Source organism: Parasteatoda tepidariorum, chromosome 10 (genome assembly GCF_043381705.1).
Source record: "Parasteatoda tepidariorum isolate YZ-2023 chromosome 10, CAS_Ptep_4.0, whole genome shotgun sequence".
Lineage (NCBI taxonomy): Eukaryota > Metazoa > Arthropoda > Arachnida > Araneae > Theridiidae > Parasteatoda > Parasteatoda tepidariorum.
This window is the reverse complement of record NC_092213.1, coordinates 86,017,854-86,025,555: the sequence shown is the minus strand read 5'-3', so window position 1 is coordinate 86,025,555 and position 7,702 is coordinate 86,017,854. Positions and strand designations below refer to the sequence as shown.

At 31.1% G+C, this 7,702-nt stretch overlaps 1 long non-coding RNA gene across 1 annotated transcript; it reads right to left on the bottom strand.

Annotated features, from left to right (window-relative positions):
* Positions 1 to 102: 102 nt before the first annotated feature.
* LOC122272792 (uncharacterized) lies at positions 103 to 7,279 on the bottom strand. The gene is made up of 4 exons (XR_006227278.2): positions 7,125 to 7,279; positions 3,247 to 3,394; positions 1,455 to 1,631; positions 103 to 1,383 (listed from the first exon to the last, which is right to left on the bottom strand). It is a non-coding gene; the product is annotated as an uncharacterized lncRNA (long non-coding RNA).
* Between the last annotated feature and the right edge of the window lie 423 nt (positions 7,280 to 7,702).

Genomic DNA, 7,702 nt, shown 5'->3' with positions numbered 1-7,702 from the left:
TTTGAACTTAAAAAAACAGAGTAAAAAAGAAAGAAAAGAGTGGAAGCAATAAACTAGCTGGAAAGAAAAATACAAAAGCAAATATTTACATACAGTCAGATATATGTAGTAATTTAAAGTTGTTTTATTTCTTCTTAAATGAGTAATATAAAAATATAAACTGGACTTTCAAATTGATAAAATAAATAGAATAAGTCTTAAGTCAAAAACACAACAATAGAATTAAAAAAGCATTATAATAACATTAATTGAAAATATAAACAAAACTGTAATTCTCTGCTTCTTCATATTTATAGATTTTAAACTTAAAAAAACAGAGTAAAAAAGGAAGAAAAGAGTTGAAGTATATATTGATACTAAATTAATAGTATATATTAAGAGTATATATTAATATTTACAATATATTAATAGTAAAATAATATTTGAAAAATTATTCATATAACTATCAAAACAACAACCATTCCGTAAATACAATAGAGAGAATAAACAACTACTTCTCTTTAATGTGAGATTCGTGCAAAATCAAACAAAGTAAATTTACTTACTAGAGAAGTTCAAATATTTAAAAAAAATCATATAAAGCCTGGCATAGTTAAATTTGAAAAATAACACCAATTTGCACCACAATATAATATCATAAACATTATAAATCAAACAATTTGACCCAGAGAATACAAATATCAAATAAACATCCTAAAAATTAAGAATCACAAATATATAATTTCATTATCCTGTGTATAAGATTAGTTATATGCTAAAAAGAGATCAGCTAAAAATAACATTAATTTGCACCACAATACAATATTATAAACATTATAAATCAAACAATATGACCCAGAGTATACAAATATCAAATAAACATCCTAAAAATTAAGAATCACAAATATGTAATTTCATTGTCCTGTATATAAGATTAGTTATATGCTAAAAAGAGATCAGCTAAAAATAACATCAATTTGCACCACAATACAATATCATAAACATTATAAATCAAACAATATGACCCAGAGAATACAAATATCAAATAAATATCCTAAAAATCAAGACTCACAAATATGTCATTTCATTATCATGTGAGTAAGATTGGTGATACGTTAAAAAGAGATCAGATAAAAAAATATAATTAGAATAGATTTATGATACAGTTGAACCTCATTAACACGAAACTGCATAACGTTAAATATCTATTTACATGAAACACATGTTTGGTCCAGTGAGTCAACTATCAATTATTGTTGTATTTTACATGTTTAATATGAAATTTTTAAGCTGATTATCTCTTAACATGAAATGTTGCCACTCGAATCTGGAGAAGCAAAAAAATTCCCTCTCTTTTCCCTGTACATATTAAAAATTCTCTGTTCTCCTTGTGGAGTGGCAACCCTGAAAGCATATTGCACTCAAATTTTTAGGGAAATTTGAAACCAGAAAAAAAAGAGGAAAATCTTTTTTACCTGTTAGTTTGCAGCTTCATTAAAGTAAGTAGAGTAGATTTGTCTGGTTTCGTCATTTTGCAATTCACTGATCGCTGGTCCCTCAGTGATGGCAGTACTATTATCGTCAACATCCTCCAAGGTAGTGAGGCTGACAGTTGCACCTGGCAATTCTAAGGTCTGTCTCCTAGTCAACAACTAAAGAACAAATTGTAAAATGCTTAGTCTTCAGCATGTGGGAAGGATGCACATGCTACAAAAACTAAAAAATACTAATGACCCCAGTGACATAATTTTTTCAGTTGGTTTTCTTCTTTGCAGAAATTTTTTCTCTATTTTTTATTTACTTTTAATACTTTTAACTTCCACGTAGTTTTGAAAATCCTATAATTTTAATAGAATATTATTTATTACAACAACGGAATCTTGAATTGAAAACAAGCATTTAGTAATCCTTTTTTGACCAGTCCACTTAGCGTGATTTCTCCGTCGGACATGCATACAGTCAGACCTCAATATAAGGTCACCCTAAGGGACATTGCAAAAGTGACCTAATAAGCGTGGTGACCTTTTAACAGATTCATTAGCAGTTCATAACTAAGCACGTAAATAGTACACATAATGATTTTTAAAAACGGTAATACAAACGAAAACAATCGGTCATAAATTAAATATTTAAGTCAATAAATTTTAACAGAATTAATAAATTAAAGAAAGTTAGATTATTGAACAAAAAACTAATTTAAAATAAAGCTGTTTACAAATTTCCTCAAAGTTTATAGACATACATCTAACCTTATTTAAAATAATCTATTATTATCGAACAATGTTTTCTAGATTTTGTAACTTCTCAAAATGTTCCTCAGCGCCCTCATGGCTTGTAACAAAATTTCGTTTGACATTTATTGCATTGAAGCTTTTCCTTTGGGTTACAGCTACAGTCTCAGGATCACTGTCCACAACTTCTGAAACTTGTAAAATAATTTCAGAAATTGTAGCTTCATAAGTGGTGGCAATTTCCTCATCAGTCAAACCATATACAGCCTCCTCTTCAATGGCATGGCCACGGTTTCGCCATTAATGATATTCAGAGAACTCTCAAAACCTGCATTACGAAAACAATTTTCTATGTATGTGGTGGACACCATGTTATGCCTCATAAAAATGACCTTATAAGCGATAACAACTTTTGAAACTTGACCATATATCCGATAATCTGTAACAAATAATTCCTATTCAGTCAACCGGGACTTTATTAAAGTGACCTTATACATGCGGTTGACCTTATATCGAGGTCTAACTGTATTTGTTATTAATAAAAGTTTCTTGAAGAAAGATATAGTTAGTACTAGAGAGGTAAGTCGAAGAAAGACTGAAAAAATTCTGCCAACACAATTTTTCAAAAAGCTTTAAGTTCAAAAATTCAACATACTTGTTCATTCTTTTCGTTATCCAGATACTTTTTAACATAAACATAACATTAATGAATTAAATACCTTTTACTATTCAAAATTATGCGTAAACATAATACATAACATTTCAAGTTCATTTAATGTCAATCATACCTGGAAAATATTGCAGTTTTTCTGTTTTGATGACTGTAAAATTCTCTATATGAAAAATATTTAGCACATTATGCAGCAATTATCATGAAATTTATAGAATTTCGTAAAATCCACTGGATTTTTTCCTTGCCATGTTTGTTTAATAATGAAACAAATCTTTCATTTTTATATATTTATCATAAAGAATTTTAACAAAACACAACATTCTATTCCTTAATAATCAAATAATGGTTATTAAAATAACTTACTGTGGAATGGTAGGACATGGCGGAGGAAACTGCTGCATATTATTGATGCCTGTACCACCTGTTGCAGTGGGTGCCACATTTAAATCTTCCAAATGGGCATTTAGGTCAAAAAAAGGGTTAATATGGTCCAATGTAATGGACATCTTTACTAGAAATAAAAAAAGAATTTTAATACTAGTTTTTAATTAATCTACAAACTACAAAATAATACAATTAGTTTATAGAGTATAAAAGATAATAAAATTAGTCTTCAATATAATACAATTAGTCTATAGACTAAACAGGATATAACCTACAGTGTTCATTCGAAACGAAGTTGGCCCTTTTGATGAAAGATTTACTCCTTTGAGCCTATAACCCAGGCCTCCCCAACCCTAATTAATTATTGCTAGCACTAAACATGTGTACTTATTGTTTTAAAATAAATAAATTTGTATCTTGAAAATAGCCTTTAAATGTTTATTTGTAAAATATTATTAAATTGTGTCCTATTGAATTTTGGAGAAAAATTTTTTTTCTGGAAATTAAATTATGCATATGTTAATATTCTTTTGACATTTATGAAAAGAAATTTTATCATTAGTGCGCAACTAATGATCATGTTATTAATACAAGAGTCCATAATAATTTCACACAATATGATGATAGATTTTTTTTTTTTTTTCCAGTGACGTGGCTTTCTAAATTTCGAATTATTAGAATACAATGATTATCAATTTCAGAACTCACTTTTCAAGACACGTTTAATTCACTACAAATCATTGCATTTTTCACGTAATTTTTAAACTCCAATGTTTTGTATTAAAACGACATTATTATAACACATAAATTTCAATTTCGCCTTCTTCAGGTGAAATTGAATTTTATGTGTTGTGACAATGTGAACAACACATAAGATTGCCAGATTTGAGTGACAACCATGTCCAGGTAATAAACACTGGACACGGTTGTCACTTAAATCTGGAAAAGAAGTTCCCGTGATTTCCATACACAATACATAAAGAGGAAACACAAAATAACTGTGCAAATGTGTGATCTTATATTAAGATAACTAATACTAGTTTCAATTGCTGGAAAAACTTAGAGAAATACAGAACAGTTCAACATACATAAAAAAATAAAAAAAATTATACAGAAAATGAAATAGTATAGTACCTACGGCTGAACTATCTTTAAATCTTAATTTGCACATTGAAAGGTCAACATTTTGTAAAAAAAAAAAAAATTGCCTGTNAAAATGCCTGTATTTGCACAGTTTAAAATGAAACATTCAAAATTCCCTGCATTTTCCCTGTGGAGTGGCAACCGTGCAGGGAGACGTCCTCCCTGCATTATCTTCTCCCTTTACTCATACCTTCTCCCTTGTCATCAGGGGTCTGTCCAAACATTTTGTGAAAGGTCCTGTTTTTGCAAAATTGTGAAAAAATGACTTGTAATTTGTGAATATAATATAAACGTTAAGTCACATTCTTTCAACTAGTGTCCTGCTTTTGTGAATTTGTGCAAATAGGGTCCTGCAATTGCAAAAACCTTTTTCAAGAAGTTTTTAAATTGTAAATAGATACAAGATTATGCTCAACACTGTAAAATTATAATTAAAAAAATTAAATTTTCAAAAATAAACAGCAATTACTGCTACTAAATTAGGGATGCAACATACAAATATTTGGCATTTAGCCTACACTGCTAAAAGCAGAATATTAATTTCGGACGAATAAAGAAAGAAGTGTCAGCCGAAGACAAAACTTACATCTGCCTCCCCCCTACCCGGGAAAAGTTTAACAATAACAACAAGCAAAACAATAATGAAGATAAACAAATTTGTGAAGGGTCCGATTAAAAGATAAATTGTTTTGTGAAGGGTCCGTTTTTAAGTTAAAATATTTTGAGAAGGGTTCGTTTTTATGAAAAGATATTTTGTAAGGGACCCAAATTTCTTCAAATTTCTAAGGGACTCAAATTTCTTCTTAATGGACCCAAATTTCTTCTAAACAGACCGCTGAGATCTCAGCAAAAAATTTATGACAACCATTTTTGCTCTAGGGAATTTAAATATTGAATGACCAAAAAAAAAAATATATTCTTGGAAAAAGAACTAACTAGAATCGTGTCATGTGTTTGTCTAACTAGAATCGTGTCATGTGTCATTGAATATCAAATATTTGGCTTAATAATGTTTTAAATTTTATATAATTTACAAAAATCAAGTTACTATGTGAAATCAATGTCGCTTTATTAACATTTCCAAGAAATTGAGGACATTTTTACTTTTTTAAAAGGCACCTCAGGGAAGCAGGGGTGATTGTGAGCCCAAGTCGAAATTCCGGAAAATTTCTTGAGTTTAAATTTAAAACAAGTTTTTTTTTTCTTTTTCTGAATATTTCTTAGTTTACTTAAAATGTATTTGAAATTTTACACATACCTGGAGAAGTAATTAAAATTTACAAACATGTCTATCTTTCGTGAGTTTATGATTATAATAACTATTTACGGATAAAAAATGAATATTAATCATGAATATAAGCTTATAAAGTATCTTTCTGGCTCTCCCTTATAAACAAATAAAATAAACTGAGTTTTTAAGTACCACCTTTGAAAATTTGATTTCCGGAAACTTCGGTGATCAACGATTTTTTAAAACGTCTGAACTTTCGATCTCCGGTAACTGCAGGATCACTGTTACCGAAAAATCCGGATTTTTTGCCAGAGCAAAATCAGCCCTTGGGAAGTCCCCCTCTGATGACATTTCTCTATTGCGATCTGCCACGCCAACTACAATAGCCGAGGTGCCACATTTTTTAATAGGAAATATTTAATGTAGAAGTTTACAGGGATCAGAAGTTGCCAAGACTGAGCGGGAAAATTCCCCCTGGGTCCCAAACTTCCAGCCCGACCCAGAGCTAAATTAACAGATAAAAGAGCCAAAGCGTAATGCCTCAAAAGACCTTTTTATTACTTTGATTAAAAAGAATCAATCAAGCGTCAGGGTGCATTGCCAAATTATTCAACAAGAAAATAAGCACCCTTTAAGCACTTTTCAAGCACTCAAATAATATTTTTCAAAAGCACGTTGAAAAAATCCCAATTAGGCAGAATTGGAAAGTGTTTAACAATTGACGATTTTATCTAGTTCTAACCGTCATTCAACAAAAAATTTTGGCATTGTTTTAGACAATTGTCACAATTTTTTACTCATATAAATCGAATGGCATTTTAATATGCTACGGACTGACGATATGCGGAAATAGATTGGAGTTTAATTAATTGCGAAAACGTTGAATAGAACAATGTGAAGTGTCTCTGCATACTTCGTAGCGAAATTTAACACGGTAAAGGAAAAATCTCATTTTGGAAAAGTGAAATATTAAGCACTTTTTAAAAACATCCAATGAAAAATGCAGCTTTAAGTACTTTTTACAAACGCTACGCACCCTGAGCGTGTAAAGAGGTTTATCCTTTCTCAAATAAACACAAAACAGAGATTGTTGCGTAATTAAAAACAGTTGAAAGTTATTCCTTGCTTCGGAGACCACCTTACTTATGAGGAAACAAACGCTCAAACAATTAAGAGGCTTCACCCTGAGTAACAGAATTGAAATGTCAGCATGCTTAACTCCTCGCAACGTTGCTAAAATGTGGTGTTTATAATGCAGGCGTCATTTTATAGCGGACAGGACTTAAATACAGCGTGGAAAATATTCACAAAAATCTGCTTCGTAACCAATTTAGCCGTAAACATCACGCCACTGAAAATTCCGCTGAAACAATTGGCAAATCTCATAACTAATAATATAGTTTAGAATCATCCAAAGTTTACTACTTAACTACAGTTAACAAGCATAGAATATTACAAAATGCGGAATAATAAATGTTTATACCTTAAAATTTTTCCAACCGAAATTCAATACCTAAAAAGTCCTACTTTGAGTATTGAGTATAGTTGAGTATAGTTAAGTGCTGCGAGCTCTCTGCTTATCGCTTATAGCTCTGCGTTTTAAAAGTCCTACTTTCGTATAAAAATGATGGTAGAATTGATTATAACCCGCGTGCAGTTTTGGAACTCTTTAAAGTATTTTGCTTATAGCTCGCTTATCGCAGAACGAGTGATAGGTTGTAGTTGTTGTACATTTACGTCGTACGTTGTTGTTGTTGCTGTTAATTTACGTCGAACTAGAGCTGCACAATGGGCTATTAGCGACGATCCGGAAACATCCCTGAGGATAATCCGGAGACATGCCATCGCAATTATGATCCTCAGCTGCGGATGGCTCCCCCGCTTCGGTAACCCGACTACTTGCACGTGAAGTCGAGCACTTTACGGTAAAACAGTTTAACGAGGACCAATACCGCACACCCCAGTCCCTACACACTACACAAACTGATCCAAGTGATCACCCACCTGAACACTGACCGCAGCCAGTTACGGCTGGACATCGGTTATCGGTTGGAACCGTGT